Source organism: Arachis stenosperma, chromosome 9, assembly GCF_014773155.1.
Source record: "Arachis stenosperma cultivar V10309 chromosome 9, arast.V10309.gnm1.PFL2, whole genome shotgun sequence".
Lineage (NCBI taxonomy): Eukaryota > Viridiplantae > Streptophyta > Magnoliopsida > Fabales > Fabaceae > Arachis > Arachis stenosperma.
The window spans coordinates 113,406,598-113,430,666 of NC_080385.1; the positions used below are offsets into that span (position 1 = coordinate 113,406,598).

General features: G+C 35.2%; 2 non-coding genes across 2 annotated transcripts; both read right to left on the bottom strand.

The window, feature by feature from the left end:
• Window positions 1-3,077: 3,077 nt before the first annotated feature.
• LOC130952571 (small nucleolar RNA R71) lies at window positions 3,078-3,185 on the bottom strand. Its single transcript, XR_009074751.1, has one exon. It is a non-coding gene; the product is annotated as a small nucleolar RNA R71 (small nucleolar RNA).
• A 4,504-nt stretch (window positions 3,186-7,689) lies between these two features.
• On the bottom strand, window positions 7,690-7,797 carry LOC130953502 (small nucleolar RNA R71). Its single transcript, XR_009075672.1, has one exon. It is a non-coding gene; the product is annotated as a small nucleolar RNA R71 (small nucleolar RNA).
• Window positions 7,798-24,069: the final 16,272 nt, after the last annotated feature.

Below are 24,069 nucleotides of genomic sequence, written 5' to 3' on the forward strand. Positions count from 1 at the left end.
TAGACCGAGCGCATATCTCTTGGATTCCTTAATCAGAATCTTTGTGGTATAAGCTAGAATTGATGGCGGCATTCATGAGAATCCAGAAAGTCTAAACCTTGTCTGTGGTATTCCGAGTAGGATTCAGGGATTGAATGACTGTGACGAGCTTCAAACTCGCGATTGTTGGGCATGATGACAAACGCAAAAGAATCAATGGATTCTATTCCGACAAGATCGAGAACCGACAGACGATTAGCCGTGCCGTGACAGAGCATTTGGACCTTTTTCACTGAGAGAATGGGATGTAACCATTGACAACGGTGATGCCCTACATACAGCTTGCCATGGAAAGGAGTAAGAAGGATTGAAGGAAGGCAGTAGGAAAGCAAAGATCCAACAGGGTCAAAGCATCTCCATACACTTGTCTGAAATTCTCTCCAATGATTTACATAAGTAATTCTATCCTTATTTTCTGTTTATTTATTATTATTATTCAAAAACCATTTAAATCCGCCTAACTGAGATTTACAAGATGACCATAGCTTGCTTCATACCAACAATCTCTGTGGAATCGACCCTTACTCACGTAAGGTTTATTACTTGGACGACCCAGTGCACTTGCTGGTTAGTTGTGCGAAGTTGTGAAGAAATTGCTGAGTTAGTAGATGCGCATACCAAGTTGAATGCCATTTCTAGAGATCACAATCTCGTGCACCAAGTTTTTGGCGCCGTTGCCGGGGATTGTTCGAGTTTGGCAACTGACGGTTCATCTTGTTGCTTAGATTAGTTTAATTTCTTTTTGTTTTATTTTCGAAACAAAATATTTTTCAAAATTCTTTCAAAAAATTTTTCCTTTTGTTTTCGAAAATTATTCTAAATTTTTAAGAATGAATTCTATAGTTTCATGGTAACATATTGAAGCCTGGCTGGCTGTAAAGCCATATCCAAATTCTTTTGGATTGAGGCTTCCACTTGTCAACATAAAAGGCATGTATATGAAGTTGGATGAAGTATCAGCTGTTGCTTGCCTGATTTATATCCTAAAGCTGGCTGGCTATTAAGCCATGTCCAACCCTTAGATTGGAGCTTTAGGCTAACATTGAAAGATTCCTGGAATTCTTATTAAAAATTTTGAGTTTCTTATTTTCTTTTTCCTATAAAATTTTGAAAAATATATACAAAAATTATAAAATCATAAAATCAAAACAAATTATTTTGTATTTCTTGTTTGATTCTTTAGTCAAATTTTAAGTTTGGTGTCAATAGCATGTTTTTAAAAATTATGCATTTTTTGAAAATTCATGCATGGTGTTCTTCATGATCTTCAAGTTGTTCTTGGTAAGTCTTCTTGTTTGATCTTGATGTTTTCTTGTTTTGTGTCTTTTATTGTTTTTCATATGCATTTTTGCATTCATAGTGTCTAAACATGAAAGATTTCTAAGTTTGGTGTCTTGCATGTTTTCTTTGCATCAAAAATTTTTTTCAAAAATATGTTCTTGATGTTCATCATGATCTTCAAAGTGTTCTTGGTGTTCATCTTGACATTCATAGTGTTCTTGCATGCATCATTGGTTTTGATCCAAAAATTTTCATGTCTTGGGTCATTTTTATGTTTTTCCCTCTCATCATTCAAAATTCAAAAATAAAAAAATATCTTTTCCTTTTTTCTCTCATAAATTTCGAAAATTTGAGTTGACTTAGTCAAAAAAATTTTTTTAAAACTTAGCTATTTCTCATAAGTCAAGTCAAATTTTCAAATTTAAAAATCTTATCTTTTCAAAATCTTTTTCAAAAATCAAATCTTTTTCATTTTTTATTATTTTCGAAATTTTTAAAATTTTCAAAATCTTTTTCTTATCTTTATTTCAAAATTTTAAAAACTTTACTAACAATTAATGTGATTGATTCAAAAATTTGAAGTTTGTTACTTTCTTGTTAAGAAAGGTTCAATCTTTAAATTCTAGAATCCTATCTTTTAGTTTCTTGTTAGTCAAGTAATTAATTTTAATTTTAAAAATTAAATCTTTTTCAACCATATCTTTTTAATCATATCTTTTCTATCATATCTTTTTCAAAATTTTATCTTTTTCAAAAATTTGATTTCAAAATATCTTCCAACTTCTTATCTTTTCACAATTAAATTTCAAATCTTTTTCAACTAACTAGTTGACTTTTTGTTTGTTTTAATTATATCTTATCTTTTTCAAAACCACCTAACTACTTTCCTCTCTCTAATTTTCGAAAATTACCTCCCTCTTTTTCAAAATTCTTTTAATTAACTAAATGTTTTAAATTTTAATTTTAATTTTAATTCTTCTTTTAATTTTCAAAAATCACTAACCCTTTTTCAAAATTAATTTTCGAATTCTCTCCCTCTCATCTTCTTCTATTTATTTATTTATTTACTAACACTTCTCTTCATCTCAAGAATCTGAACCTATCTTCACCCTTGTGTTTGAATTCTTACTTTTTCCTTCTTCTATTCCTTTCTTCTTCTACTAACATAAAGGAATATCTCTACTGTGGTAAAGAGGATCCCTATTATTATTTTCTATTCCCTTCTTTTTCATATGAGCAGGAGCAAGGACAAGAACATTCTTGTTGAAGCAGATCCTGAACCTGAAAGGACTTTGAGGAGGAAATTAAGAGAAGCTAAATTACAACAATCCAGAGACAATCTTACAGAAATTTTTGAAAAAGAGAAGGCAGCCGAAAATAATAATGCAAGGAGGATGCTTGGTGATTATACTACACCTACTTCCAAGTTTGATGGAAGAAGCATCTCAATCCCTACTATTGGAGCAAATAACTTTGAGCTGAAACCTCAACTAGTTGCTCTAATGCAGCAGAACTGTAAGTTCTATGGACTTCTATCAGAAGATCCCTACCAGTTTTTAACTGAGTTGTTGCAGATCTATGAGACTGTTAAGACTAATGGAGTAGATCCTGAAGTCTACAAGGTCATGCTTTTCCCCTTTGCTGTAAGAGACAAAGCTAGAATATGGTTGGATTCAAAACCTAAAGATAGCCTGGACTCTTGGGATAAGCTGGTCGCGGTCTTCTTGGCTAAGTTCTTTCCTCCTCAAAAGCTGAGCAAGCTTAGAGTAGATGTTCAGACCTTGAAACAAAAAGATGGTGAATCCCTCTATGAAGCTTGGGAAAGATACAAGCAAATGACCAAAAGGTGTCCTTCTGACATGCTTTCAGAGTGGACCATTCTGGATATATTCTATTATGGTCTATCTGAGTTCTCCAAGATGTCATTGGACCATTCTGCAGGTGGATCCATTCACCTAAAGAAAATGCCTGCAGAAGCTCAAGAACTTATTAACATGGTTGCAAATAACCAGTTCATGTACACTTCTGAGAGAAATTTCGTGAACAATGGGATGCCTCAAAAGAAGGGAGTTCTTGAAATTGATGCTCTGAATGCCATATTGGCTCAGAACAAAATGTTGTCTCAGCAAGTCAACATGATTTTTTAAAGTCTGAATGGGTGGCAAAATGCATCCAACAGTACTAAAGAGGCATCTTCTGAAGAAGAAGCTTATGATCCTGAGAACCCTACAATGGCAGAGGTAAATTACATGGGTGAACCTTATGAAAACACATATAATTCATCATGGAGAAATAATCCAAATTTCTCATGAAAGGATCAACAAAAGCCTCAACAAGGCTTTAATAATGGTAGAAGAAATAGGCTCAACAATAGCAAGCCTTATCCATCATCTTCTTAGCAACAGACAGAGAATTCTGAGCAGAGCACCTCTAACTTAGGAAACTTAGTCTCTGATCTGTCTAAGGCGACTTTAAGTTTCACGAGTGAAACAAGGTCCTCCATTAGAAATTTGGAGGCACAAGTGGGCCAGCTGAGTAAGAAAGTCACTGAAACTCCTCATAGTACTCTCCCAAGCAACATTGAAGAGAATCCAAAAAGAGAGTGCAAGGCCATTGACATAATCAACATGGCCGAACCCAGAGAGGAAGGAGAAGACGTGAATCCTGATGAGCGGATAATTTGTATGCTTTTTGGCATTGTTTTTAGTATGTTTTTGGTAGTTTTAGTTGAGTTTTTATTATATTTTTATTAGTTTTTAGTTAAAATTCACTTTTCTGGACTTTACTATGAGTTTGTGTGTTTTTCTGTGATTTCAGGTATTTTCTGGCTGAAATTGAGGGACCTGAGCAAAAATCTGATCCAGAGACCAAAAAGGACTGCAGATGCTGTTGGATTCTGACCTCCCTGCACTCGAAGCGGATTTTCTGGAGCTACAGAAGCCCAATTGGCGCGCTCTCAACGGCGTTGGAAAGTAGACATCCTGGGCTTTCCAGCAATATATGATAGTCCATACTTTGCCCAAGATTTGATGGCCCAAACCGGCGTTCAAAGTCACCTCAAGAATTCCCAGCGTTAAACGCCGGAACTGGCACCTAATTGGGAGTTAAACGCCCAAACTGGCATAAAAGCTGGAGTTAAACGCCAAGAAGAGTCTCTACACGAAAAATGCTTCATTGCTCAGCCCAAGCACACACCAAGTGGGCCCAGAAGTGGATTTTTATGTCATTTACTCACCATTGTACACCCTAGGCTACTAGTTTTCTATAAGTAGGACCTTTTACTATTGTATTTTCAATCTTTGGACATCTAGTTCTTAGATCATTTGAGGGCTGGCCTCACGGCCATGCCTAGACCTTGTTCTTATGTATTTTCAACGGTGGAGTTTCTACACACCATAGATTAAGGTGTGGAGCTCTGCTGTACCTCGAGTATTAATGCAATTACTATTGTTCTTCCATTCAATTCCGCTTGTTCTTTATCCAAGATATCACTTGTTCTTCAACATGATGAAGGTGATGATTGACGCCCATCACCATTCTCACCCATGAACAAGGTGACTGACAACCATTCTTGTTCTACAAGCATCCGAGGCTTAGTGAATATCTCTTGGATTCTTCGGAATCTTCGTGGTATAGGCAGGACCTGATGGCGGCATTCAAGAGAATCCGGAAGGTCTAAACCTTGTCTGTGGTATTCTGAGTAGGATTCAATGATTGAATGACTGTGACGTGCTTCAAACCTGTAACCTACTGGGCGTTAGTGACAGACGCAAAAGAGTTATTCTATTCCGGTAGGGGAGGGAACCAAACCGGTGATTGGCAGCACTGTGACAGAGTGTGTGCATTAGCTTTCACTGCGCGGATGGGAGGTAGCTGCTGACAACAGTGAAACCCTACACGAGCTTGCCATGGAAAGGAGTAAGAAGGATTGGATGAAGGCAGTAGGAAAGCAGAGAGACAGAAGGGAAGGCATCTTCATACACTTGTCTGAAGCTCTTACACCAATGATATACATAAGTATCACTATCTTTATCTTTTATATTATTTTCGTTCATCATCATATATATTTGAGTTTGCCTGACTGAGATTTACAAGATGACCATAGCTTGCTTCATACCACCAATCTCCGTGGGATCGACCCTTACTCGCGTAAGGTATTACTTGGACGACCCAGTGCACTTGCTGGTTAGTTGTGCGAAGTTGTAGTGATCACAATTTCGTGCACCAAGTTTTTGGCGCCGTTGCCGGGGATTGTTCTTGTGTATGGACAACTGACGGTTCATCTTGTTGCTTAGATTAGGTATTTTTCTTCAGAGTTCTTAAGAATGAATTCTAGTGTTTCAAGGTGATGTTCTCATCATCACCAAAGCTGATTGATCATCATCAATTTAGCTCTTGAATGCAATGTCTTGCTGAAGCTTAGCTAGCTATGTCTAATTCCTTTAGACTAAAGCTTTAGACTAACATTGCATGATTCCTGGAATTCTCATTAAGAATTTTGATAACCTTTATTTTTCTTTTCACCTAATTTTTGAAAAAGCACAAAAAAAAAATTTTACAAAATCATAAAATCCAAAAATATTTCTTGTTTGAGTCTAGAGTCTCATTTTAAGTTTGGTGTCAATTGCATGTTTCTGTTCTTCTTGCATTTTTCGAATTTTTGCATGTGTCTTAATTAATCTTCAAGTTGTTCTTGATGATTTTCTTGTTTTGATCTTTGAATTCTATTGACTTGAGTGTTTTGTTGTTTCTCATATGCATTCTCATCTTGTTAGTGTCAGTAGTATACAAACTGCTAAGTTTGGTGTCTTGCATGCATTTGATTTTAGTTGTATTTTGATTATTCCTCATTATTAAAAATCCAAAAATATTTTTTATTTGTGTCTTTTCAAGTCAATAACACAAAGAATTGAAGACTCAGAACATACTGCAGAGGAATTACACAGAAAAAGCTGAGCATTCAAAAATGCCCAGTGAAGAAGACAGACTGGCGTTTAAACGCCAGCCAGGGTGCCTGGCTGGGCGTTTAACGCCCAAAAGGGTATAGGTTTGGGCGTTAAACGCCAGAATGGATACCATTCTGGGCGTTTAACGCCAGGATGGTGCTAGGGGAAGATTTTGTTTTCAAAATCAATTTTTTTTCAAGTTTTCAAAGTTTTTCAAAATCAAATCTTTTTCAAATCATATCTTTTCAATCAAATGTTTTCAAAATCAATTTCTTTCCTTTTTCAAAGATACTTACTAACAATTAATGATTTGATTGAACATTTTTTGCCTTTTTTGTTTAGGAAGGTTTTATGCTTGAATCATATCTTTTCTTGTTAGGCAAGTCATTAATTTTTAAAATCATATCTTTTCAAATTGTTTTCAAATCATATCTTTTAAAATTGTTTTCAAATCATATCTTTTAAAATTGTTTTCAAATCATATCTCCTCAATCACATCTTTTTAAAACCAATCATATCTTCTTAACCACATCTTTTTCAAAATAGTTTTCAATCAAATCTTTTTAACTTCCAATTTTAAAATCTTTTTTTCAAAAATCACTTGATTTATTTTCCACTCTTATTTTCGAAAATCAATTAAGTGTTTTTCAAAATGTTTTCAAAATCTTTTACTTAAATTTCAAAAATTACTTCCCTTCTTCTCACATCCTTCCATTTATGGACTAACACTATTCCTTAATGCAAAATTCGAACTCCATCTTCTTTGATAAGTTCGAATTTTCTTCTTCTTTCTTCTATTTTTCTTTTCCTCTGACACCTCAAGGAATCTCTATACTGTGACATAGAGGATTCCATATTTTCTTGTTCTCTTCTCTTTCATATGAGCAGGAGCAGAGACAAAGGCATTCTTGTTGAAGCTGACCCTGAACCCGAAAGGACCTTGAAGAGAAAGCTAAGAGAAGCCAAAGCACAACTCTCTTTAGAGGACCTGACCGAATTCTTCAAAGAAGAAGAAGACATGGCAGCCGAAAACAACAATAATGCAAACAATGCAAGGAAGGTGCTGGGTGACTTTACTGCACCTACTCCTGATTTCTATGGGAGAAGCATCTCTATCCCTGCCATTGGAGCAAACAACTTTGAGCTTAAGCCTCAATTAGTTTCTCTAATGCAACAGAATTGCAAGTTCCATGGACTTCCAATGGAAGATCCTCATCAGTTCTTAGCTGAATTCTTGCAAATCTGTGATACAGTCAAGACTAATGGGGTTGACTCTGAGGTCTATAGACTGATGCTATTCCCTTTTGCTGTAAGAGACAGAGCTAGGATATGGTTGGACTCTCAACCTAAAGAAAGCCTGGACTCTTGGGAAAAGCTAGTCAATGCCTTCTTGGCAAAGTTCTTTCCACCACAAAGATGGAGTAAGCTTAGAGTGGAAGTCCAAACCTTCAGACAGAAGGATGGAGAATCCCTCTATGAAGCTTGGGAAAGATACAAACAATTAATCAGAAAATGTCCTTCTAACATGCTTTCTGAATGGAGCATCATAGGTATTTTCTATGATGGTCTCTCTGAACTATCCAAGATGTCTTTGGATAGCTCTGCTGGAGGATCTCTTCATCTGAAGAAGACGCCTACAGAGGCTCAAGAGCTCATTGAGATGGTTGCAAATAACCAATTCATGTACACTTCTGAAAGGAATCCTGTGAACAATGGGACTAGTCAGAAGAAAGGAGTTCTTGAGATTGACACTCTGAACGCCATTTTGGCTCAGAACAAGATATTGACTCAACAAGTCAATTTAATTTCTCAGAGTCTGTCTGGAATGCAAAATGCACCAAACAGTACTAAGGATGCTTCATCTGAGGAAGAAGCTTATGATCCTGAGAACCCTTCCATGGAAGAGGTGAATTACCTAGGAGAATCCTATGGAAACACCTATAATTCTTCATGGAGAAATCACCCAAATCTCTCATGGAAGAATCAAGAGAGACCTCAACAAGGTTTCAATAATAATGGTGGAAGAAACAGGTTTAGCAATGGCAAACCTTTTCCATCATCTTCTCAGCAACAGACAGAGAATCCTAAGCAGAACCCCTCTGACTTAGCAACCATGGTCTCTGATCTAATTAAAACCACTCAAAGTTTCATGAATGAAACAAGATCCTCCATTAGAAATTTGGAAGGACAAGTGGGACAGCTGAGCAAGAAAGTTACTGAACTCCCTCCAAGCACTCTCCCAAGCAATACAGAAGAAAATCCAAAAGGAGAGTGCAAAGCCATAAACATGGCCGAATTTGGAGAGGGAAGAAGAGGAAGTGGACGCCACTAAGGAAGACCTCAATGGGCGTGCACTAGCCTCCACAGAGTTCCCCAATAAGGAACCATGGGAATCTGAGGCTCAAAATGAGGCCATAGAAATTCCATTGGACTTACTTCTGCCTTTCATGAGCTCTGATGAGTATTCTTCCTCTGAAGAGGATGAGTATGTCACTGAAGAGCAAGTTGCTAAATACCTTGGAGCAATCATGAAGCTAAAATACAAGTTATTTGGAGATGAGACTTGGGAGGATGAACCTCCTTTGCTCACCAAAGAACTGGATGACTTGTCTAGGCAGAAATTACCTCAAAAGAGACAAGATCCTGGGAAGTTTTCCATACCTTGCACCATAGGCACCATGACCTTCAAGAAGGCTCTGTGTGACTTAGGTTCAAGTGTAAACCTCATGCCTCTCTCAGTAATGGAGAAGCTAGGGATCTTTGAGGTACAAGCTGCAAAAATCTCACTAGAGATGGCAGACAACTCAAGAAAACAAGCTTATGGACTTGTGGAAAATGTTTTGGTTAAGGTTGAAGACCATTACATCCCTACTGATTTCATTGTCCTAGAGACTGGGAAGTGCATGGATGAAACCATCATCCTTGGCAGACCCTTCCTAGCCACAGCAAAGGTTGTAATTGATGTTGATGGAGGAGAACTGATCATTCAAGTGAATGAAGAATCCTTGGTGTTTAAGGCTCAAGGATATCCCTCTATCATCATGGAGAGGAAGCATGAAAAGCTTCTCTCAAAACAGAGCCAAGCAGAGCCCCCACAACCAAACTCTAAGTTTGGTGTTGGGAGGCCACAACCAAACTCTAAGTTTGGTGTTGAACCCCCACATTCAAACTCTAAGTTTGGTGTTGGGAGGTTCCAACACGGTTCTGAGCATTTCTGAGGCTCCATGAGAGTCCTCTGTCAAGCTAATGACATTAAAGAAGCGCTTGTTGGGAGGCAACCCAATGTTTTATAGTTAACTATTTTCTTTTATTATTTTATGTTTTTTGTAGGTTGATGATCATAAGAAGTCACAAAATCCATTGAAAAAGCAAAAACAGAATGAAAAACAGGAAGAAAAACAGCACACCCTGGAGGAAGATGCTGCTGGCGTTCAAATGCTAGTAAGCCTAGCAGTTGGGCGTTTAACGCCCAGTCTGGCACCATTCTGGGCGTTTAACGCCAGAAAGGGGCACCAGACTGGCGTTAAACGCCAGAAAAGGGCTAGAACCTGGCGTTAAACGCCAGGAATGGGCATCAGCCCGGCGTTTAACGCCAGAAATGGGTCAAAACGTGATTTTTGATGCCATTTGGTGCAGGGATGACTTTTCCTTGACACCTCAGGATCTGTGGACCCCACAGGATCCCCACCAACCCAACCACTCTCTCTTCTTCTTCACCCATTCACCAATCACCTCAACATCTCTTTCTCTTCACCACTCACATCCATCCTTCATAAACCACCACTTCTCCCCATACATGGCCGAACACAAAGCCATCTCCCTCTCCTCCATTTCTTCTTCTTCTACTCTCTTCCCTCTTCTTTTGCTCGAGGACGAGCAAACCTTTTAAGTTTGGTGTGGTAAAAGCATTGCTTTTTGTTTTTCCATAACCATTTATGGCATCCAAAGCCAGTTCAACTAAGAAGGCATGACCTCAAGCTCATCACTAAGAAAAGGATGGAGCAAACAAGAGACCCCTCTCATCAAGAGATCCCTGAGATACCTCAAGGGATGCACTTTCCTCCACAAGACTATTGGGACAACTAAGGGTGGAGCACCAAGAACATTCCATCCTCCTCCATGAAATTAGAGAAGATCAAAGAATCATGAGAGAAGAGCAACAAAGGCAAGGAAGAGACATTGAGGAGCTCAAGCACTCCATAGGACCTTCAAGAGGAAGGAAGAGCCGCCATCACTAAGGTGGACCCGTTCCTTGATTTCCTTGTTCTTTATTCTTCTGTTTTTCGAATTTTTGTGCTTTATGTTTGTCCATGTTTGTGTCTTGTGATCATTAGTGTCTTAGTGTCTATGCCTTAAAGTTATGAATGTCCTATGAAATCCATCACCTTTCTTAAATGAAAACTGTTTTTATTACAAAAGAACAAGAAGTACAGGATTTCAAATTCATCTTTAAAACTAGCTTAATTAGTTTGATGTGGTGACAATACTTTTTGTTTTCTGAATGTATGCTTAAACAGTGCATATGTCTTTTAAATTTGTTGTTCATGAATGTTAAAATTGTTGGCTCTTGAAAGAATGATGAAAAAGGAGACATGTTACTGAGGATCTGAAAAATCATAAAAATAATTCTTGAAGCAAGAAAAAGCAGTGAATAAAAAAAAAAAAAAGAGAGAAGCAGAAAAATGAAAAAAAAAGGGGAGAAAGAAAAAGAAAAGAAAAAGAAAGAAATAAAGTTGTGATCCAAGGCAAAAAGAGTGTGCTTAAGAACCCTGGACACCTCTAATTGGGGACTTTAGCAAAGCTGAGTCACAATCTGAAAAGGTTCACCCAATTATGTGTCTGTGGCATGTATGTATCCGGTGGTAATACTGGAAGACAGAGTGCTTTGGGCCACGGCCAAGACTCATAAAGTAGTTGTGTTCAAGAATCATCATACTTAACTAGGAGAATCAATAACACTATCTGGATTCTAAGTTCCTAAAGAAGCCAATCATTCTGAACCTCAGAGGATAAAGTGAGATGCCAAAACTGTTTGGAGGCAAAAAGCTACTAGTCTCGCTCATCTAATTTGGAGCTAAGTTTCATTGATAATTTGGAGTCTATAGTATATTCTCTTCTTTTTATCTTATTTGATTTTCAGTTGCTTGGGGACAAGCAACAATTTAAGTTTGGTGTTGTGATGAGCGGATAATTTGTATGCTTTTTGGCATTGTTTTTAGTATGTTTTTGGTAGTTTTAGTTGAGTTTTTATTATATTTTTATTAGTTTTTAGTTAAAATTCACTTTTCTGGACTTTACTATGAGTTTGTGTGTTTTTCTGTGATTTCAGGTATTTTCTGGCTGAAATTGAGGGACCTGAGCAAAAATCTGATCCAGAGACCAAAAAGGACTGCAGATGCTGTTGGATTCTGACCTCCCTGCACTCGAAGCGGATTTTCTGGAGCTACAGAAGCCCAATTGGCGCGCTCTCAACGGCGTTGGAAAGTAGACATCCTGGGCTTTCCAGCAATATATGATAGTCCATACTTTGCCCAAGATTTGATGGCCCAAACCGGCGTTCAAAGTCACCTCAAGAATTCCCAGCGTTAAACGCCGGAACTGGCACCTAATTGGGAGTTAAACGCCCAAACTGGCATAAAAGCTGGAGTTAAACGCCAAGAAGAGTCTCTACACGAAAAATGCTTCATTGCTCAGCCCAAGCACACACCAAGTGGGCCCAGAAGTGGATTTTTATGTCATTTACTCACCATTGTACACCCTAGGCTACTAGTTTTCTATAAGTAGGACCTTTTACTATTGTATTTTCAATCTTTGGACATCTAGTTCTTAGATCATTTGAGGGCTGGCCTCACGGCCATGCCTAGACCTTGTTCTTATGTATTTTCAACGGTGGAGTTTCTACACACCATAGATTAAGGTGTGGAGCTCTGCTGTACCTCGAGTATTAATGCAATTACTATTGTTCTTCCATTCAATTCCGCTTGTTCTTTATCCAAGATATCACTTGTTCTTCAACATGATGAAGGTGATGATTGACGCCCATCACCATTCTCACCCATGAACAAGGTGACTGACAACCATTCTTGTTCTACAAGCATCCGAGGCTTAGTGAATATCTCTTGGATTCTTCGGAATCTTCGTGGTATAGGCAGGACCTGATGGCGGCATTCAAGAGAATCCGGAAGGTCTAAACCTTGTCTGTGGTATTCTGAGTAGGATTCAATGATTGAATGACTGTGACGTGCTTCAAACCTGTAACCTACTGGGCGTTAGTGACAGACGCAAAAGAGTTATTCTATTCCGGTAGGGGAGGGAACCAAACCGGTGATTGGCAGCACTGTGACAGAGTGTGTGCATTAGCTTTCACTGCGCGGATGGGAGGTAGCTGCTGACAACAGTGAAACCCTACACGAGCTTGCCATGGAAAGGAGTAAGAAGGATTGGATGAAGGCAGTAGGAAAGCAGAGAGACGGAAGGGAAGGCATCTTCATACACTTGTCTGAAGCTCTTACACCAATGATATACATAAGTATCACTATCTTTATCTTTTATATTATTTTCGTTCATCATCATATATATTTGAGTTTGCCTGACTGAGATTTACAAGATGACCATAGCTTGCTTCATACCACCAATCTCCGTGGGATCGACCCTTACTCGCGTAAGGTATTACTTGGACGACCCAGTGCACTTGCTGGTTAGTTGTGCGAAGTTGTAGTGATCACAATTTCGTGCACCAAATCCCAATGAGGAAGACCTCATGGGACGTCTCTCAAGCAAGAAGGAGTCCCCTATTGAGGACCTAAAGGAATCTGAGGCTCATATAGAGACCATAGAGATTCCATTAAACCTCCTTCTACCATTCATGAGCTCTGAAAACTATTCTTCCTCTGAAGAGGATGAAGATGTAACTGGAGAGCAAGCTGCTCAATATCTAGGAGCCATAATAAAGCTGAATGCCAAATTGTTTGGTAATGAGACTTGGGAAGGTGAACCTCCCTTGCTCATTAATGAACTAGATACATAGATTCAGCAAACTTTACCTCAAAAGAGACAAGATCCTGGCAAATTCTTAATACCCTGTACCATAAGCACCATGACCTTTGAGAAGGCTCTGTGTGACCTAGGGTCAGGTATAAATCTTATGCCACTCTCTGTAATGGAGAAGCTGGGGATCATTGAGGTACAGCCTGCCATATTCTCATTGCAAATGGCAGACAAGTCAGTAAAACAAGCTTATGGATTGGTAGAGGACGTGTTAGTGAAGGTTGAAGGCCTTTACATCTTTGCTGATTTCATAATCTTAGACACTAGGAAGGAGGAGGATGAATAGATCATCCTTGGAAGACATTTCCTAGCCACAGCAGAAGCTGTGATAGATGTTAATAGAGGAGAATTAGTCCTTCAATTGAATAGGGACTACCTTGTGTTTAAGACCCAAGGGTGTTCTTCTGTATACATGGAGAGGAAGCATGAAAAGCTTCTCTCAAGACAGAGTCAAACAAAGCCCCCACAATCAAACTCTAAGTTTGGTATTGGGAGGCCACAACCAAACTCTAAGTTTGGTGTTGAATCCACACATTCAAGCTCTAAATTTGGTGTTGGGAGTCTAAAACATTGACCTGATCACCTATGAGGCTCCATGAGAGCCCACTGTCAAGCTAGTGATATTAAAGAAGCACTTATTGGGAGGCAACCCAATTTTTATTTATCTAATTCTATTTTTATTTTTATTGTTCTTTTATGTTTTATTAGGTTCATGATCATGTGGAGTCACAAAACAAATACTAAAATTAAAAACAAAATCAAAAACAGCAGAAGAAACATCACACCCTGGAGGAAGGACCTACTGGCGTTTAAACGCCAGTAAAGAGCATCTGGCTGGCGTTCAACACCAGAACAGAGCATGGATCTGGCATTGAATGCTAGAAACAAGCAGTAATCTGGCGTTTAAACGCCAAGATTACACACTGAGGAAAGCTGGCGTTCAACGCCAGAAACATGCTGCAGACTGGTGTTGAACGCCCAAAACAAGCATAGAACTGGCGTTTAATGCTAGAAACAAGCATCAATCTGGCGTTAAACACTAATATTGCATGCAAAGGGCATTTTACACGCCTAATTGGTGCAGGGACGATAAATTCTTGACACCTCAGGATCTGTGGACCCCACAAGATCCCCACCTACCTCAACTCACCTTCTCTCTTCTTCACCAATCACCTCAATCTCTCTTCCCCATCACCTCTTCACCACTCACATCCATCCATTCTTTCCCACCCAATCCCACCCATATGGCCGAAACATACCCATCTCTCCCTCTCCTCCATATCTTCTTCTTCTTCTATTCTTTCTTTTTTTGCTTGAGGGCGAGAAACATTCTAAGTTTGGTGTGGTAAAAGCATAGCTTTTTTGTTTTTCCATAACCATTGATGGCACCTAAGGCTAGAGAAACCTCAAGAAAGAGGAAAGGGAAGGCAATTGCTTCCACCTCTGAGTCATGGGAGATGGAGAGATTCATCTCAAGGGTCCATAGCTTAGTAGTAAAGCATTTAACTTCATATCAAGAGAGCCCACTCATGGATCTCAACAAGAGCATGAGGAATTCCCTCATCAAGAAATCCCTGAGATACCTTAGGGGATACATTTTCCTCCACACAATTATTGGGAGCAACTAAGGATAGGAGCACCAAAATCACTAGGGATCAAGTAACAGAGGCAAGGAAGAGACATAGAGGAGCTCAAAAAGCACCATTGGTCCTTCAAGAAGGCACCACCATCACTAAGGTGGACTCATTCCTTGTTCTTATTTCTCTATTTTTTTCTTTCTTGGTTTTTATGCTATATGTTTGTTTATGTTTTGTGTCTTTACTTCATGATCATTAGTATGTAGTAACTATGTCTTAAGGCTATGAATAATTCCATGAATCCTTCACCTTTCCTAAATGAAAAATGTTTTTAATACAAAAGAACAAAAAGTACATCAGTTTTGAATTTATCCTTGAATTTATTTTAATTATATTGATGCGGTGACAATACTTTTTGTTTTCTGAACGAATGCTTGAACAGTGCATATTTTTTATCTTGTTGTTTATGAATGTTAAAATTGTTGGCTCTTGAAAGAATGATGAATAAAGAAAAATGTTATTGATAATCTGAAAATCATGAATTTGATTCTTGAAGCAAGAAAAAGCAGTGAATAGCAAAAGCTTGAGAAAAAAAAAGTGGCGAAAAAAATACAGAAAGAAAAAGAAAAAGCAAGCAGAAAAAGCCAATAGCCCTTAAAACCAAAAGGCAAGGGTAAAAAGGATCCAAGGCTTTGAGCATCAATGGATAGGAGGGCCCAAGGAAATAAAATCCAGGCCTAAGCGGCTAAATCAAAATGTCCCTAACCATGTGCTTGTGGCATGCAGGTCCAAGTGAAAAGCTTGAGAATGAGTGGTTAAAGTCATGATCCAAAGAAAAAAAATGTGCTTAAGAGCTTTGGACACCTCTAACTGGGGACTTTAGCAAAGCTGAGTCACAATCTAAAAAGGTTCACCCAGTTATGTGTCTGTGGCATTTATGTATCCGGTGGTAATACTGGAAAACAAAGTGCTTAGGGCCACGACCAAGACTCAAAAAAGTAGCTGTGTTCAAGAATCAACATACTTAACTAGGAGAATCAATAACATTATCTGAAATTCTAAGTTCCCATAGATTCCAATCATTCTAAACTTCAAAGGATAAAGTGAGATGCCAAAACTGTTTAGAAGCAAAAAGCTACAAGTCCCGCTCATCTAATTAGAACTAATATTCATTGATATTCTGAGATTTATAGTATGTTCTCTTCTTTTTATCCTATTTGATTTTTAGTTGCTTGGGGACAAGCAACAACTTAAGTTTGGTGTTGTAATGAGCGGATAATTTATACGCTTTTTGGTATTATTTTTAGATAGTTTTTAGTAGGATCTAGCTAATTTTAGGGATGTTTTCATTAGTTTTTATGATAAATTCACATTTTTGGACTTTACTATGAGTTTGTGTGTTTTTCTATAATTTCAGGTATTTTCTGGCTGAAATTGAGGGACTTGAGCAAAACTCTGATAAAAGGCTGTCAAAGGACTGCTGATGCTGTTGGATTCTAACCTCCCTGCACTCGAAATAGATTTTCTGGAGCTACAGAACTCCAAATGGTGCGCGCTTAATAGGGTTGAAAAGTAGCCATCCAGAGCTTTTCAGCAATATATAATAGTTCATACTTTATTCGAGATTAGACAATGCAAACTGGCGCTCAACACCAGTTCCATGCTGCATTCTAGAGTCAAACGCCAAAAACACGTGATGAACCAGAGTTGAACGCCAAAAACATGTTACAACTTGGCGTTCAACTCCAAGAGAAGCTGCTGCACGTGTAAAGCTTAAGCTCAGCCCAAGCACACACCAAGTGGGCCCCGGAAGTGGATTTCTGCATCAATTACTTATTTTTGTAAACCCTAGTAGCTAGTCTAGTATAAATAGGACATTTTACTATTGTATTAGACATCTTTGGATTATTTTTGGATTACTTTATGATCCTTTGATCACGTTCATGGGGGCTGGCCATTCGGCAATGCCTGGACCATCACTTATGTATTTTCAACGGTGGAGTTTCTACACACCATAGATTAAGTGTGTGGAGCTCTGCTGTACCTCGAGTTTCAATGCAACTACTACTATTTTCTATTCAATTCAGTTTATTCCTGTTCTAAGATATTTGTTGCACTTCACCATGATGAATGTGATGATCCGTGACACTCATCATCATTCTCACCTATGAACGCGTGACTGACAACCACCTCCGTTCTACCTTAGACCGAGAGCATATCTCTTGGATTCATTAATCAGAATCTCTGTGGTATAAGCTAGAATTGATGGCGGCATTCATGAGAATCCGGAAAGTCTAAACCTTGTCTGTGATATTCCGAGTAGGATTCAGGGATTGAATGACTGTGACGAGCTTCAAACTCCCGATTGTTGGGCATGATGACAGACGCAAAAGAATCAATGGATTCTATTCTGACATGATCGAGAATCGACAGATGATTAGCCGTGCCGTGATAGATCATTTAGACCTTTTTCACTGAGAGGATGGGATGTAGCCATTGACAACGGTGATGCCCTACATACAGCTTGCCATGGAAAGGAGTAAGAAGGATTGAAGGAAGGCAGTAGGAAAGCAGAGATCCAACAGGGACAAAGCATCTCCATACACTTGTTTGAAATTCTCTCCAATGATTTACATATGTAATTCTAACCTTATTTTCTGTTTATTTATTATTATTATTATTCAAAAACCATTATAATCATTTAAACCCGCCTAACTGAGATTTACAACATGACCATAGCTTGCTTCATACCAACAATCTCCGTGGGATCGACCCTTACTCACGTAAGGTTTATTACTTGGACGACTCAGTGCACTTGCTGGTTAGTTGTGCGAAGTTGTGAAGAAAGTGATGAGTTAGTATATGCGCATACCAAATTGAATGCCATTATTAGAGATCACAATTTCGTGCACCAAAGACAAAACCTCTGAATCAGTCCACAGCAAGAGCAAACGGATTTGCGAAACTAAGGGTTAAAATGTAAAATAATAAAGAGCTTAGCCTGCTCTAAAAAGGGAGGGGGAGGAAGTTGTGGAGCATCCGTAATTCTACACACATCCTCTCATACTTTTAAGACACAAACACTTTTAAGCTTTCATTGCGATCTTTGTATTTAGAAGTTTCATCCTTTGTATTTTGGTTCAAGCCTCTGAATTAAAATACAAGTTCATATTACTCCATCATCAAGTGAGTATTAATATTTAGTTCATTATTGATATATTAGATTTTATTATTATATTGATAGTACTTTTTAGTACTCTATTTATCATTAGTTATAATATTTTTATGGTACTCATAATAGTTGGTATCAGAGCCAGGTGAAAACCTGGTTCTGTTATCTTCTCATGAGACCACCATATAAACATAATATAATGAGAAGATCTATTAAACTTTGTTCTTACTGTTATCCATATGAAACGAACTATATTATCAGAGATGAGGAGATCCTTTATAATCAATTACGGATGATTGAATTTTTACGTCATTATACTAGACTTTATTACAATCTCTAAATTTTGTTATAGTATACTCGTATCCTCATTCCTTTATTATTATTCTGAACTTTGTTAAACAACTAAAGACTTTATAGAACTCCATTCCCTAATTTATTAAAGATAAGTGCAGCGATGAGAGCCGTTTATACGTTGGTCAGCCCAGTGAGCATACCTGGTGATAAGTCATCTTTGAAGGCAATAAAACCATTGGTAAGCTAGGGTGGTCCCGTAGCACAAATCTTTAAGCAGATAATGGCTGGAATTCTAAGATCTTTAGCTGAATTGAACAAAGGAAAGAATAATTCAATAATAATAAGGAATAATGATACAGAAGTTTCAAATTCATCTTCAGAATTACAAGTAATAAAATTAGAAGAAAAGTTTCATAACTGGTCTGTACCTCTTATAAGTAAAAATGAAGTTTATAAAAGACAAGCTTTCTGGGAACAAAAAGATAACAAAATACACATGCTAGAATACAGTTATCCAGGAACTAGTAATAATCGCATTATAAACATACTAGAGGAATAAAAACTAAAAGAACATGAACAAAAAGGTTATAATTTTATTCATATAGGACTTATCCAAGTAGCAGCCAAACCTAACTTTAGACTAAGGATTAACATACCAATCCTAATGGTATTACGAGACACAAGGTTTAAAAAATTTAAAGACTCACTGATAGCATTTAATTGTTATCCAAATTTTTCCGTGAGTCTTAAAAATGAATACACATTTAAAGCTCTCAAGTTATATATTAAAACACCTAAAGACATCATTGATGAAAAATATGACCCTTTTGAAGTAATTTATAGGATATATTATAAAATTACTAGGATAAATTATAACTTTAGGGCTAAAAGAGAATCATCAAAAGATGAAACTATTATTATTCATGCTAATTTACGAAGGTCTTTTGTTCAAACACCTAAAAAGCTTTAACATGAAGAACTAATGGGGAATATCCCTAAAGAATGGATTTTAGAAGATATAGTAGAAGAGGAAAAAATAGAAAATACAGAAATTAAGGATATTATTAGAGAAGGTCCACATATTATACTAAGAATGAATAGGTCTCATTCACTTAGAATACCAAATTATCAGAATAAAGAAGAAATTTTTCCAAGACATTCTATAGATAATTCCTTCATAAACGATGGAGTTATAGGAATAAATAACAATAGACCACATATAGCAACTCCTTTATATGGAACAGAGAATAATTATTCGCCAACTACCTCTCAAATCTTAGGAGTTATAATGAAAGAAGAACCTTTTGATATTGATAAAAATTGGATTAGTAAAGATTTTTATGTAGAATATAATATAGGATTAAGAAACTGGTATTTTACTAGATATTCCAAAAAAGAAACTATCGAAATAAGAAGAGAATTTTATGATTATTTAATAAAAAATAAAATTAATTTATACTTCTTCTATTGGTTAAAAACCTATTTTCATGATTTTAAAAAAGAATTTTGTCCTTTAACTAAGACAACCACTACTTGAAAAACAAGTACAGGGCAAACCGTAGAATCCCAATATCCACAAAAAAAAATCATAAAACTACAGGTAGCTCACAATTTAGAACATATATATATATAATTCGTTCACAGCACTTTATTTTTCTCTTCCGACAGTGTTCTTTGCTCTCGTTTTTTGATTCTTTTTCGACACTTTGGTTTGTCATTACCATTACTATCGTGTTAATCTTGTCGTTACGATTCCAACGCATCCATAATCGTTGTCGGATTCTGATGTCTATTTGAGGTTCTCCTCTCTCTAGACACCTCCAGCGCTATTGAATCAACGTCCAAGATCAACGGTCCCACATTGCGCCACTCTTTTAGATTACTCTCTTAACTTGTTTTTAACAATATATAAATAAAGTAGAGTCGATAATATCTTTGTTTATGGTGAATACGGTAGTTATACAATTTTAATAACACTGAAAAAGTATTATAAAATTCAAAGATATAATTTTTTTTAATTTTAATAAAACGACTAATATTTATTATAAAAATAATTTTTAAATATTGTTGAAATTGTATAAATACCTTAGCCAACTAAACTATAGATAGACACCATAAAATTGAAGAGATACCAACTCATCATTATAGTTTTGATATATGTTATTAAACTTCATGAAAGCTCTCTCTTCTTGATTCATTTTCTCCTTATTACTAAAATCATGCATAAATAAAAAAAAACTTTTACCAAGTTCTTTTTTTAATTAAAAAGAGTTCTTATTTAATTTTTTTAATTAAAATACTCTATGTTCTGATTTATCATTGAACAAATAATATTTTGTTGTTCCTAACCAATTTTTTTTTTAAAAAAACTGATCAGAGATAAGAGGTTGAAATATATAACGTAGACAATTATTCTTATCTTGTGTATTATTATATGATTTTATCTGATATATAGTTAGTCAATTAAATTTGACTTTTCTAGTGGAGTAAGAATTAGTTGTCATTTTTTTAAATTTGACTTTTCTAGTGGAGTAAGAATTAGTTGTCATTTTTTATGTAATATTACCTTGTTCTAATAAACATATTTGATTTGAATGTTCTATAACGATATCTCTCAAAGTCTCAAGTTTTACCATCTTATTTATGTTATTAGAAGAAAAGGTAACACAAGCTTCAATTACTTACTTGATAATTTATTGTACACCACGTTAGGGTAAAAGTTTATACTAAATTCTGATCATGTATTATATCATGCATTTAAGGTGTTTCAAGAAATTAAAAGTTTTTGTTGTAAAATAATTATATATTGACACGCAAACCACACTTCAAGTAGCTTATTGGAAATTTTTCAGTTGCATTCTGGTATAGGACATATGTCGGGAGATAAATCTGCACAGTAACATCGTCGAGGACTAGAGCGGTTACAGATACAAATTTTGCAAGATTCATAACAAGATTCACCTCCGTCTAGACACTGGTAGTAACCAAAGAAATAATCCTGATGGTGAAAGCAATTTTTACAGCAATCTTTATTGGACGGTGATCTAACAAAGTACTCGTGACTACTTGCATCATCATTGTTAAACATTTTCTTTGTGGTTATCAATCCTTGTTCTTTGAACTGGGGATCAGATGCAATCGCTGTGCTTGAAAATCCAACGTGGAAAAGCAAGACAACTACCTTAATCAACATCTTGCTTGTATTGTATGTGTTGCATATATGTGTACGTTAGTTTCAGAGCATCTTTATTATCTGCCACACTTCAATTTATAATATCTTCTCTTGCGGTTTTGTTTGTGTGAAGAGGTAAGCAATTAGAGAATTCTACTATTTGTTTATCACTGGTTGATGTGAATAATTATATAAAGGTAAATTCTAAAAGGTAAATAACATATTTTATTAGGATTATACTAGGTAATCAATGATTTTTTTGAACAACATGAATAATCATCAATAAAATAAAAACATACTACACCTCCAAATTACCTACTTAAAACTTAATATTAGAATAACCATCTGCACACCTAGTAAAATAAACATCCAATATATCTATTGTTCATATTATTCACCGTATCAATATTGTTGGTTACCTATACTTTTTCATTTTATTATTATTGGATGAAATAGGCTGACTTATCATGGTTAAATTCTTAATTCAATCTTAATTTTGTTAACTTAATTAATTAACTGTGATATAATTTTTTTTACAAATTATAAAATCAGTAGAAATGTTCTATTTTATAACTTTTCTTTTTTCAAATCACACTCTATTAATTACGTTCAATCACAAAATAAAAAAATCTTAAAAGAAAAAGACAAATACAAAAAATCGAAGAGACATAAAATTTAAAATTTCTAAAACACTTTTTTAATAATTTTCTCTTACTTTCTTTATTCATTCAAAAATCTTCTTCATTCCTCTTAACAATGAAATTAGATTCGTCAAAAGCATTTCAAAACAATAAAATTTTTTAAATACTTCGCTTTTAAAGTAATGAAAAGTTGAAAACCGAAAGAATTTTAATTCGAAATTCTTTCAAAACTAAAACCACTATTGCTCAACATAGCCATGAAGGCATGTTTACGATGTCGACAAATTAAAATGCACTGAAAGATACGTATCTGCAACAAGAAGATAAAACAAATACTGAAATGCAACAGAATGTAGTTACTATGAATTAATGCATGTGTATGTCATGTGAAATAACTTTTTAATTGATCTATAAAAATAATTGATAATAAATAGATATAATTAGTTAATAAGAACAATAAAAAAGACTTTTGAGAAAAAATTAAGAAAGCAAAAGAGAGAAAAATTTGAGAAATTTAAATTTTTTTAGTGCCTTTTGAATTTTTTTTTATTTATTCTTTCTGTTCTTTGAATTTTTTATTGTGCCATTGAAATTGATTAATAAATATATAATTTAAAAAAAATTACAAAATTAAACTTTTTTAATACTTTTTATAATTTGCAAAAAATTATATCATGATTAACTAATTAAATTAATAAAATTTAGGTTAAATAAAAATTAAATTTAATTATGATAAATTAATTTATTTTATTTTATTTAATAATAATAAGACATGTTATAAAGAATAATTTATCCTTTAATTTACAAAAGATTGAGTAAAATTTATTGTTGAATACTTTCATGCGTACTTTTACTAGGAGTACTTGAATAATTAAATGTTTACAAAAGTGATAATAAACCATTCAGTAAAATTTCACTCTGATCCCTGTCCATCTCATGAAACGGGCATCCTCTTTTATGTATTGAAATAAAATGTCAATCTAGTCCATGATCATCATCTCCATTGGAGAACTAGACCCGTTTATCAAGTTCATTGTGATGATTTGTTAACAAAACTATTTGAGTGAGACAAATAGTTTCCTTCTCGTGAAATGGTAAAAGATGCGATAATTTTATAATTGATATACGTGAAGAATCATATTGCAAAAGTAACTAAGAAAAATAGCGCATTCATCAGGATAAGCACATAAAATTTTAAAAGATACTATTAAATTCACAATAATGTATACTTCAAGTGAGAGATTATTTAAAAATTCAAATCTCTTAGGTGGTTAACAAGAGGTGTAATCAAGTACAATTAACTAATAGCTAGTAATTTTTAAAAATTTTTTTAAGCAACGTCAACTCAAATTATCACATCCAAAACCTAAAAAAAAAATCTAAGATCCAAAAAAAATCTAAAACCAAATAATAACAAGGATTTAAAATTATTTTAAAATTTATTTTAAAATTTTTAAATCATTTTAAAAATTCCTTCTAAAAAGAACCATTTGAAATGTTAAAAAAAAAACATCTAAATCCTAACAACAAAAAATCAAAATTTTAGAAAAGAAATATCTAAACCCAAATAATAACAAACTTCCAAAATCATTGTAAAATCATTTTAAAAATTTATTTTAAATATTCTAAAAATCATTTAAAAATTTCTAAAATTATTTTAAAAATTCTAAAATAAAAGACATCCAAAATGTAATAAAAAAAATCCAAAACCTAAAAAAATGAGATATCCAAAATCATTTTAAAAATTCGACACTAACAAAACAAAACATCCAAAAAAAAATTAGAAAAAGAGCATAAAAAAACTAAGCAAGAAACTTCTAAAATGATTAAAAAAGTCCTCCAAAATCCAAAAAAAAAGAAAATAAAGGAAAAAATCGGAAACATAGAAGAAAAAACATCC